This window comes from Rhinoderma darwinii (assembly GCF_050947455.1).
Source record: "Rhinoderma darwinii isolate aRhiDar2 chromosome 3 unlocalized genomic scaffold, aRhiDar2.hap1 SUPER_3_unloc_6, whole genome shotgun sequence".
Classification (NCBI taxonomy): Eukaryota; Metazoa; Chordata; class Amphibia; order Anura; family Rhinodermatidae; genus Rhinoderma; species Rhinoderma darwinii.
Window position 1 is genome coordinate 412,543 of NW_027461749.1, and position 11,285 is coordinate 423,827.

An 11,285-nucleotide genomic window follows, 5' to 3' on the forward strand; every position below is an offset into this window, starting at 1 on the left:
ATAACGAGCTTTTATAAAGATTTCCTGAGTATTCAGACAGAATCTTATTTTGTTTCTATATTACACCCCCAACTCTTGATGCTGCGTCGTTGGTCGTGAAGTGTTTGGCTGGGTTCACACGCCCTATTTACGGACGTAATTCGGACGTTTTAGCCTCGAATTACGTTCGAAAATACGGATCCAAAGCGTTGGCAAACATCTGCCCATTCATTTGAATGGGTTTTACGATGTTCTGTGCCGACGGTCATTTTTTTTATGCGTCACTGTCAAGATACGGCGCGTAAAAAAGACGCCCGCGTCAAAGAAGTGCCTGTCACTTCTTGAGACGTAAATGGAGCCGGTTTTCATTGGCACCATTCAAAACCCGCTCCAATTACGTCCGTAATTGTCGCCGCGAAAAACGCGAGTACGAGCAATTACTTCTGAAATTCAGGAGCTGTTTTCTCACCCGTATTGGACGCTGCCGTGTGGACATACCCTTATTATGTCTTATTGCCTGAGCGTGATAAAGCTAAAGAAATATGAGATATCGTATAGTGAGAATGTAATGGGGTAGATATGGAGAAAGGAGAGAGGTGAACCGAAAGAAGCTAGTGAAGCAGACAGGGCCAGTCACATGGGCAGCAGGTAGGGCCAGTCACATGGGCAGCAGGTAGGGCCAGTCACATGGGCAGCAGGTAGGGCCATTCACATGGGCAGCAGGCAGGGCCATTCACATGGGCAGCAGGTAGGGCCAGTCTCATGGGCAGCAGACAGGTCCAGTCACATAGGCAGCAGGCAGGGCCAGTCTCATGTGCAGCAGGCAGGGCCAGTCACATGGACAGCAGGTAGGGCCAGTCACATGGACAGCAGACAGGGCCAGTCTTATGGGCAGCAGGCAGGGCCAGTCACATGGGCAGCAGACAGGGCCAGTCACATGGGCAACAGGTAGGGCCAGTCACATGGGCAACAGGTAGGGCCAGTCTCATGGGCAGCAGGCAGGGCCAGTCACATGGGCAGCAGGCAGGGCCAGTCTCATGGGAAGCAGGCAGGGCCAGTCTCATGAGCAGCAGACAGGGCCAGTCATGGACAGCAGACAGGGCCAGTCACATGGGCAGCAGGTAGGGCCAGTCTCATGGGCAGCAGGCAGGGCCAGTCTCATGTGCAGCAGGCAGGGCCGGTCACATGGGCAGCAGGCAGGGCCAGTCACATGGGCAGCAGGTAGGGCCAGTCACATGGGCAGCAGGCAGGGCCATTCACATGGGCAGCAGGTAGGGCCAGTCTCATGGGCAGCAGGCAGGGCCAGTCACATAGGCAGCAGAAAGGGCCAGTCTCATGGGCAGCAGGCAGGGCCAGTCACATGGGCAGCAGGTAGGGCCGGTCTCATGTGCAGCAGGCAGGGCCGGTCTCATGGGCAGAAGGTAGGGCCAGTCTCATGGGCAGCAGGCAGGCCCAGTCTTATGGGCAGCAGGCAGGGCCAGTCTCATGGGTAGCAGGCAGGGCCAGTCTCATGGGCAGCAGGCAGGGCCGGTCTCATGGGCAGCAGACAGGGCCAGTCACATAGGCAGCAGGCAGGGCCAGTCACATGGGCAGCAGGCAGGGCCAGTCTCATGGGCAGCAGGCAGGGCCAGTCACATGGACAGCAGACAGGGCCAGTCACATAGGCAGCAGGCAGGGCCAGTCTCATGGGCAGCAGGCAGGGCCAGTCACATGGGCAGCAGGCAGGGCCAGTCACATGGACAGCAGACAGGGCCAGTCACATGGACAGCAGACAAGGCCGGTCTCATGGGCAGCAGGTAGGGCCAGTCTCATGGGCAGCAGGCAGTGTCAGTCACATGGGCAGCAGGTAGGGCCGGTCACATGTGCAGCAGGCAGGGCCAGTCTTATGGGCAGCAGGCAGGGCCAGTCTTATGGGCAGCAGGCAGGGCCAGTCACAGGGGCAGCAGGTAGGGCCGGTCTCATGTTCAGCAGGCAGGGCCAGTCTCATGTGCAGCACGCAGGGCCAGTCTGATGGGCAGCAGGTAGGGCCAGTTTTATGGGCAGCAGGCAGGGCCGGACTTATGGGCAGCAGGCAGGGCCAGTCACATGGGCAGCAGGTAGGGCCGGTCTCATGTGCAGCAGGCAGGGCCAGTCTCAAGGGCAGCAGGTAGGGCCAGTCTTATGGGCAGCAGGCAGGGCCAGTCTTATGGGCAGCAGGCAGGGCCAGTCTTATGGGCAGCAGGCAGGGCCAGTCTCAGGGGCAGCAGGTAGGGCCGGTCTCATGTGCAGCAGGCAGGGCCAGTCTCATGGGCAGCAGGTAGGGCCAGTCTCATGGGCAGCAGGCAGGGCCGGTCTTATGGGCAGCAGGCAGGACCGGTCTTAGGGGCAGCAGGCAGGGCCGGTCTCAGGGGCAGCAGGCAGGGCCGGTCTCATGGGCAGCAGGCAGGGCCAGTCACATGGGCAGCAGGTAGGGCCAGTCTCATGGGCAGCAGGCAGGGCCAGTCTCATGGGCAGCAGGTAGGGCCAGTCTCATGGGCAGCAGGTAGGGCCAGCCTCATGGACAGCAGGCATGGGCAGCAGGCAGGGCCAGTCTCATGGGCAGCAGGCAGGGCCAGTCTTATGGGAAGCAGGCAGGGCCAGTCTCATGGGCAGCAGGTAGGGCCAGTCTCATGGGCAGCAGGTAGGGCCAGTCTCATGGGCAGCAGGCAGGGCCAGTCTCATGGGCAGCAGGTAGGGCCAGTCTTATGGGCAGCAGGCAGGGCCAGTCTTATGGGCAGCAGACAGGGCCAGTCACATGGGCAGCAGGCAGGGCCAGTCTCATGGGCAGCAGACAGGGCCAGTCTCATGGGCAGCAGACAGGGCCAGTCCCATGGGCAGCAGGCAGGGCCAGTCACATAGGCAGCAGAAAGGGCCAGTCTCATAGGCAGCAGGCAGGGCCAGTCACTTGGGCAGCAGGCAGGGCCAGTCTCATGGGCAGAAGGTAGGGCCAGTCTCATGGGCAGCAGGCAGGGTCAGTCTTATGGGCAGCAGGCAGGGCCAGTCTCAGGGGCAGCAGGAAGGGCCAGTCTCATGGGCAGCAGGTAGGGCCAGTCTCATCGGCAGCAGGCAGGGCCGGTCACATGGGCAGCAGGTAGGGCCGGTCACATGTGCAGCAGGCAGGGCCGGTCACATGGGCAGCAGGTAGGGCCAGTCACATGGGCAGCAGGCAGGGCCATTCACATGGGCAGCAGGTAGGGCCAGTGTCATGGGCAGCAGGTAGGGCCAGTCTCATGGGCAGCAGGCAGGGCCAGTCACATAGGCAGCAGAAAGGGCCAGTCTCATGGGCAGCAGGCAGGGCCAGTCACATGGGCAGCAGGTAGGGCCGGTCTCATGGGCAGAAGGTAGGGCCAGTCTCATGGGCAGCAGGCAGGGCCAGTCTTATGGGCAGCAGGCAGGGCCAGTCTCAGGGGCAGCAGGTAGGGCCAGTCTCATGGGCAGCAGGTAGGGCCAGTCTCATGGGCAGCAGGCAGGGCCGGTCTCATGTGCAGCAGGTAGGGCCTGTCTCATGGGCAGCAGGTAGGGTCAGTCTCATGGGCAGCAGGCAGGGCCAGTCACATGGGCAGCAGACAGGGCCAGTCTCATGGGCAGCAGACAGGGCCGGTCACATGGACAGCAGACAGGGCCGGTCACATGGACAGCAGACAGGGCCGGTCTTATGGGCAGCAGGCAGGGCCGGTCTCATAGGCAGCAGGCAGGGCCAGTCACATGGGCAGCAGGCAGGGCCAGTCTCATGGGCAGAAGGTAGGGCCAGTCTCATGGGCAGCAGGCAGGGTCAGTCTTATGGGCAGCAGGCAGGGCCAGTCTCAGGGGCAGCAGGAAGGGCCAGTCTCATGGGCAGCAGGTAGGGCCAGTCTCATCGGCAGCAGGCAGGGCCAGTCACATGGGCAGCAGGTAGGGCCGGTCTCATGTGCAGCAGGCAGGGCCGGTCACATGGGCAGCAGGTAGGGCCAGTCTCATGGGCAGCAGGCAGGGCCAGTCTTATGGGCAGCAGGCAGGGCCAGTCTCATGGGCAGCAGGCAGGGCCAGTCACATGGGCAGCAGGTAGGGCCAGTCTCATGGGCAGCAGGCAGGGCCAGTCTCATGGGCAGCAGGTAGGGCCAGTCTTATGGGCAGCAGGCAGGGCCAGTCTTATGGGCAGCAGACAGGGCCAGTCACATGGGCAGCAGGCAGGGCCAGTCTCATGGTCAGCAGACAGGGCCAGTCACATAGGCAGCAGGCAGGGCCAGTCTCATGGGCAGCAGGCAGGGCCAGTCACATAGGCAGCAGAAAGGGCCAGTCTCATGGGCAGCAGGCAGGGCCAGTCACATGGGCAGCAGGCAGGGCCAGTCTCATGGGCAGAAGGTAGGGCCAGTCTCATGGGCAGCAGGCAGGGTCAGTCTTATGGGCAGCAGGAAGGGCCAGTCTCATGGGCAGCAGGTAGGGCCAGTCTCATCGGCAGCAGGCAGGGCCAGTCACATGGGCAGCAGGTAGGGCCGGTCTCATGTGCAGCAGGCAGGGCCGGTCACATGGGCAGCAGGTAGGGCCAGTCACATGGGCAGCAGGCAGGGCCATTCACATGGGCAGCAGGTAGGGCCAGTCTCATGGGCAGCAGGTAGGGACAGTCTCATGGGCAGCAGGCAGGGCCAGTCACATAGGCAGCAGAAAGGGCCAGTCTCATGGGCAGCAGGCAGGGCCAGTCACATGGGCAGCAGGTAGGGCCGGTCTCATGTGCAGCAGGCAGGGCCGGTCTCATGGGCAGAAGGTAGGGCCAGTCTCATGGGCAGCAGGCAGGCCCAGTCTTATGGGCAGCAGGCAGCGCCAGTCTCATGGGCAGCAGGCAGGGCCAGTCTTATGGGCAGCAGGCAGGGCCGGTCTCATGGGCAGCAGACAGGGCCAGTCACATAGGCAGCAGGCAGGGCCAGTCTCATGGGCAGCAGGCAGGGCCAGTCACATGGGCAGCAGGCAGGGCCAGTCTCATGGGCAGCAGGCAGGGCCAGTCACATGGACAGCAGACAGGGCCAGTCTCATGGGCAGCAGGCAGGGCCAGTCACATGGGCAGCAGGCAGGGCCAGTCACATGGACAGCAGACAGGGCCAGTCACATGGACAGCAGACAAGGCCGGTCTCATGGGCAGCAGGCAGGGCCGGTCTCATGGGCAGCAGGTAGGGCCAGTCTCATGGGCAGCAGGCAGGGCCAGTCACATGGACAGCAGGTAGGGCCAGTCACATGGACAGCAGACAGGGCCAGTCTTATGGGCAGCAGGCAGGGCCAGTCACATGGAAAGCAGACAGGGCCAGTCACATGGGCAGCAGACAGGGCCAGTCACATGGGCAACAGGTAGGGCCAGTCACATGGGCAACAGGTAGGGCCAGTCTCATGGGCAGCAGGCAGGGCCAGTCACATGGGCAGCAGGCAGGGCCAGTCTCATGAGCAGCAGACAGGGCCAGTCATGGACAGCAGACAGGGCCAGTCACATGGGCAGCAGGTAGGGCCAGTCTCATGGGCAGCAGGCAGGGCCAGTCTTATGGGCAGCAGACAGGGCCAGTCACATGGGCAGCAGGCAGGGCCAGTCTCATGGTCAGCAGACAGGGCCAGTCACATAGGCAGCAGGCAGGGCCAGTCTCATGGGCAGCAGGCAGGGCCAGTCACATAGGCAGCAGAAAGGGCCAGTCTCATGGGCAGCAGGCAGGGCCAGTCACATGGGCAGCAGGCAGGGCCAGTCTCATGGGCAGAAGGTAGGGCCAGTCTCATGGGCAGCAGGCAGGGTCAGTCTTATGGGCAGCAGGCAGGGCCAGTCTCAGGGGCAGCAGGAAGGGCCAGTCTCATGGGCAGCAGGTAGGGCCAGTCTCATCGGCAGCAGGCAGGGCCAGTCACATGGGCAGCAGGTAGGGCCGGTCTCATGTGCAGCAGGCAGGGCCGGTCACATGGGCAGCAGGCAGGGCCAGTCACATGGGCAGCAGGTAGGGCCAGTCACATGGGCAGCAGGCAGGGCCATTCACATGGGCAGCAGGTAGGGCCAGTCTCATGGGCAGCAGGCAGGGCCAGTCACATAGGCAGCAGAAAGGGCCAGTCTCATGGGCAGCAGGCAGGGCCAGTCACATGGGCAGCAGGTAGGGCCGGTCTCATGTGCAGCAGGCAGGGCCGGTCTCATGGGCAGAAGGTAGGGCCAGTCTCATGGGCAGCAGGCAGGCCCAGTCTTATGGGCAGCAGGCAGGGCCAGTCTCATGGGTAGCAGGCAGGGCCAGTCTTATGGGCAGCAGGCAGGGCCGGTCTCATGGGCAGCAGACAGGGCCAGTCACATAGGCAGCAGGCAGGGCCAGTCACATGGGCAGCAGGCAGGGCCAGTCTCATGGGCAGCAGGCAGGGCCAGTCACATAGGCAGCAGGCAGGGCCAGTCTCATGGGCAGCAGGCAGGGCCAGTCACATGGGCAGCAGGCAGGGCCAGTCACATGGACAGCAGACAGGGCCAGTCACATGGACAGCAGACAAGGCCGGTCTCATGGGCAGCAGGCAGGGCCGGTCTCATGGGCAGCAGGTAGGGCCAGTCTCATGGGCAGCAGGCAGTCAGTCACATGGGCAGCAGGTAGGGCCGGTCACATGTGCAGCAGGCAGGGCCAGTCTTATGGGCAGCAGGCAGGGCCAGTCTTATGGGCAGCAGGCAGGGCCAGTCACAGGGGCAGCAGGTAGGGCCGGTCTCATGTTCAGCAGGCAGGGCCAGTCTCATGTGCAGCACGCAGGGCCAGTCTGATGGGCAGCAGGTAGGGCCAGTTTTATGGGCAGCAGGCAGGGCCAGTCACATGGGCAGCAGGTAGGGCCGGTCTCATGTGCAGCAGGCAGGGCCAGTCTCAAGGGCAGCAGGTAGGGCCAGTCTTATGGGCAGCAGGCAGGGCCAGTCTTATGGGCAGCAGGCAGGGCCAGTCTTATGGGCAGCAGGCAGGGCCAGTCTCAGGGGCAGCAGGTAGGGCCGGTCTCATGTGCAGCAGGCAGGGCCAGTCTCATGTGCAGCAGGCAGGGCCAGTCTCATGGGCAGCAGGTAGGGCCAGTCTCATGGGCAGCAGGCAGGGCCGGTCTTATGGGCAGCAGGCAGGACCGGTCTTAGGGGCAGCAGGCAGGGCCGGTCTCAGGGGCAGCAGGCAGGGCCGGTCTCATGGGCAGCAGGCAGGGCCAGTCACATGGGCAGCAGGTAGGGCCAGTCTCATGGGCAGCAGGCAGGGCCAGTCTCATGGGCAGCAGGTAGGGCCAGTCTCATGGGCAGCAGGTAGGGCCAGCCTCATGGACAGCAGGCATGGGCAGCAGGCAGGGCCAGTCTCATGGGCAGCAGGCAGGGCCAGTCTTATGGGAAGCAGGCAGGGCCAGTCTCATGGGCAGCAGGTAGGGCCAGTCTCATGGGCAGCAGGTAGGGCCAGTCTCATGGGCAGCAGGTAGGGCCAGTCTTATGGGCAGCAGGCAGGGCCAGTCTTATGGGCAGCAGACAGGGCCAGTCACATGGGCAGCAGGCAGGGCCAGTCTCATGGGCAGCAGACAGGGCCAGTCACATAGGCAGCAGGCAGGGCCAGTCCCATGGGCAGCAGGCAGGGCCAGTCACATAGGCAGCAGAAAGGGCCAGTCTCATAGGCAGCAGGCAGGGCCAGTCTCATGGGCAGCAGGCAGGGTCAGTCTTATGGGCAGCAGGCAGGGCCAGTCTCAGGGGCAGCAGGAAGGGCCAGTCTCATGGGCAGCAGGTAGGGCCAGTCTCATCGGCAGCAGGCAGGGCCGGTCACATGGGCAGCAGGTAGGGCCGGTCACATGTGCAGCAGGCAGGGCCGGTCACATGGGCAGCAGGTAGGGCCAGTCACATGGGCAGCAGGCAGGGCCATTCACATGGGCAGCAGGTAGGGCCAGTGTCATGGGCAGCAGGTAGGGCCAGTCTCATGGGCAGCAGGCAGGGCCAGTCACATAGGCAGCAGAAAGGGCCAGTCTCATGGGCAGCAGGCAGGGCCAGTCACATGGGCAGCAGGTAGGGCCGGTCTCATGGGCAGAAGGTAGGGCCAGTCTCATGGGCAGCAGGCAGGGCCAGTCTTATGGGCAGCAGGCAGGGCCAGTCTCAGGGGCAGCAGGTAGGGCCAGTCTCATGGGCAGCAGGTAGGGCCAGTCTCATGGGCAGCAGGCAGGGCCGGTCTCATGTGCAGCAGGTAGGGCCTGTCTCATGGGCAGCAGGTAGGGTCAGTCTCATGGGCAGCAGGCAGGGCCAGTCACATGGGCAGCAGACAGGGCCAGTCTCATGGGCAGCAGACAGGGCCGGTCACATGGACAGCAGACAGGGCCGGTCACATGGACAGCAGACAGGGCCGGTCTTATGGGCAGCAGGCAGGGCCGGTCTCATAGGCAGCAGGCAGGGCCAGTCACATGGGCAGCAGGCAGGGCCAGTCTCATGGGCAGAAGGTAGGGCCAGTCTCATGGGCAGCAGGCAGGGTCAGTCTTATGGGCAGCAGGCAGGGCCAGTCTCAGGGGCAGCAGGAAGGGCCAGTCTCATGGGCAGCAGGTAGGGCCAGTCTCATCGGCAGCAGGCAGGGCCAGTCACATGGGCAGCAGGTAGGGCCGGTCTCATGTGCAGCAGGCAGGGCCGGTCACATGGGCAGCAGGTAGGGCCAGTCTCATGGGCAGCAGGCAGGGCCAGTCTTATGGGCAGCAGGCAGGGCCAGTCTCATGGGCAGCAGGCAGGGCCAGTCACATGGGCAGCAGGTAGGGCCAGTCTCATGGGCAGCAGGCAGGGCCAGTCTCATGGGCAGCAGGTAGGGCCAGTCTTATGGGCAGCAGGCAGGGCCAGTCTTATGGGCAGCAGACAGGGCCAGTCACATGGGCAGCAGGCAGGGCCAGTCTCATGGTCAGCAGACAGGGCCAGTCACATAGGCAGCAGGCAGGGCCAGTCTCATGGGCAGCAGGCAGGGCCAGTCACATAGGCAGCAGAAAGGGCCAGTCTCATGGGCAGCAGGCAGGGCCAGTCACATGGGCAGCAGGCAGGGCCAGTCTCATGGGCAGAAGGTAGGGCCAGTCTCATGGGCAGCAGGCAGGGTCAGTCTTATGGGCAGCAGGAAGGGCCAGTCTCATGGGCAGCAGGCAGGGCCAGTCACATGGGCAGCAGGTAGGGCCGGTCTCATGTGCAGCAGGCAGGGCCAGTCACATGGGCAGCAGGCAGGGCCATTCACATGGGCAGCAGGTAGGGCCAGTCTCATGGGCAGCAGGTAGGGACAGTCTCATGGGCAGCAGGCAGGGCCAGTCACATAGGCAGCAGAAAGGGCCAGTCTCATGGGCAGCAGGCAGGGCCAGTCACATGGGCAGCAGGTAGGGCCGGTCTCATGTGCAGCAGGCAGGGCCGGTCTCATGGGCAGAAGGTAGGGCCAGTCTCATGGGCAGCAGGCAGGCCCAGTCTTATGGGCAGCAGGCAGCGCCAGTCTCATGGGCAGCAGGCAGGGCCAGTCTTATGGGCAGCAGGCAGGGCCGGTCTCATGGGCAGCAGACAGGGCCAGTCACATAGGCAGCAGGCAGGGCCAGTCTCATGGGCAGCAGGCAGGGCCAGTCACATGGGCAGCAGGCAGGGCCAGTCTCATGGGCAGCAGGCAGGGCCAGTCACATGGACAGCAGACAGGGCCAGTCTCATGGGCAGCAGGCAGGGCCAGTCACATGGGCAGCAGGCAGGGCCAGTCACATGGACAGCAGACAGGGCCAGTCACATGGACAGCAGACAAGGCCGGTCTCATGGGCAGCAGGCAGGGCCGGTCTCATGGGCAGCAGGTAGGGCCAGTCTCATGGGCAGCAGGCAGTGCCAGTCACATGGGCAGCAGGTAGGGCCGGTCTCATGTGCAGCAGGCAGGGCCAGTCTCAAGGGCAGCAGGCAGGGCCAGTCTTATGGGCAGCAGGCAGGGCCAGTCACAGGGGCAGCAGGTAGGGCCGGTCTCATGTGCAGCAGGCAGGGCCAGTCTCATGTGCAGCAGGCAGGGCCAGTCTGATGGGCAGCAGGTAGGGCCAGTTTTATGGGCAGCAGGCAGGGCCGGTCTTATGGGCAGCAGGCAGGGCCGGTCTCAGGGGCAGCAGGCAGGGCCAGTCACATGTGCAGCAGGTAGGGCCGGTCTCATGTGCAGCAGGCAGGGCCAGTCTCAAGGGCAGCAGGTAGGGCCAGTCTTATGGACAGCAGGCAGGGCCAGTCTTATGGGCAGCAGGCAGGGCCAGTCTTATGGGCAGCAGGCAGGGCCAGTCTCAGGGGCAGCAGGTAGGGCCGGTCTCATGTGCAGCAGGCAGGGCCGGTCTCATGTGCAGCAGGTAGGGCCAGTCTTATGGGCAGCAGGCAGGGCCGGTCTTATGGGCAGCAGGCAGGGCCGGTCTCAGGGGCAGCAAGCAGGGCCGGTCTCAGGGGCAGCAGGCAGGGCCGGTCTCATGGGCAGCAGGCAGGGCCAGTCACATGGGCAGCAGGTAGGGCCAGTCTCATGGGCAGCAGGCAGGGCCAGTCTCATGGGCAGCAGGTAGGGCCAGCCTCATGGACAGCAGGCATGGGCAGCAGGCAGGGCCAGTCTCATGGGCAGCAGGCAGGGCCAGTCTTATGGGCAGCAGGCAGGGCCAGTCTCATGGGCAGCAGGTAGGGCCAGTCTCATGGGCAGCAGGCAGGGCCAGTCACATGGGCAGCAGGTAGGGCCAGTCTCATGGGCAGCAGGCAGGGCCATTCTCATGGGCAGCAGGTAGGGCCAGTCTTATGGGCAGCAGGCAGGGCCAGTCTTATGGGCAGCAGACAGGGCCAGTCACCTGGGCAGCAGGCAGGGCCAGTCTCATGGGCAGCAGACAGGGCCAGTCACATAGGCAGCAGGCAGGGCCAGTCTCATGGGCAGCAGGCAGGGCCAGTCACATAGGCAGCAGAAAGGGCCAGTCTCATAGGCAGCAGGCAGGGCCAGTCACTTGGGCAGCAGGCAGGGCCAGTCTCATGGGCAGAAGGTAGGGCCAGTCTCATGGGCAGCAGGCAGGGTCAGTCTTATGGGCAGCAGGCAGGGCCAGTCTCAGGGGCAGCAGGAAGGGCCAGTCTCATGGGCAGCAGGTAGGGCCAGTCTCATCGGCAGCAGGCAGGGCCAGTCACATGGGCAGCAGGTAGGGCCGGTCTCATGTGCAGCAGGCAGGGCCGGTCACATGGGCAGCAGGTAGGGCCAGTCACATGGGCAGCAGGCAGGGCCATTCACATGGGCAGCAGGTAGGGCCAGTGTCATGGGCAGCAGGTAGGGCCAGTCTCATGGGCAGCAGGCAGGGCCAGTCACATAGGCAGCAGAAAGGGCCAGTCTCATGGGCAGCAG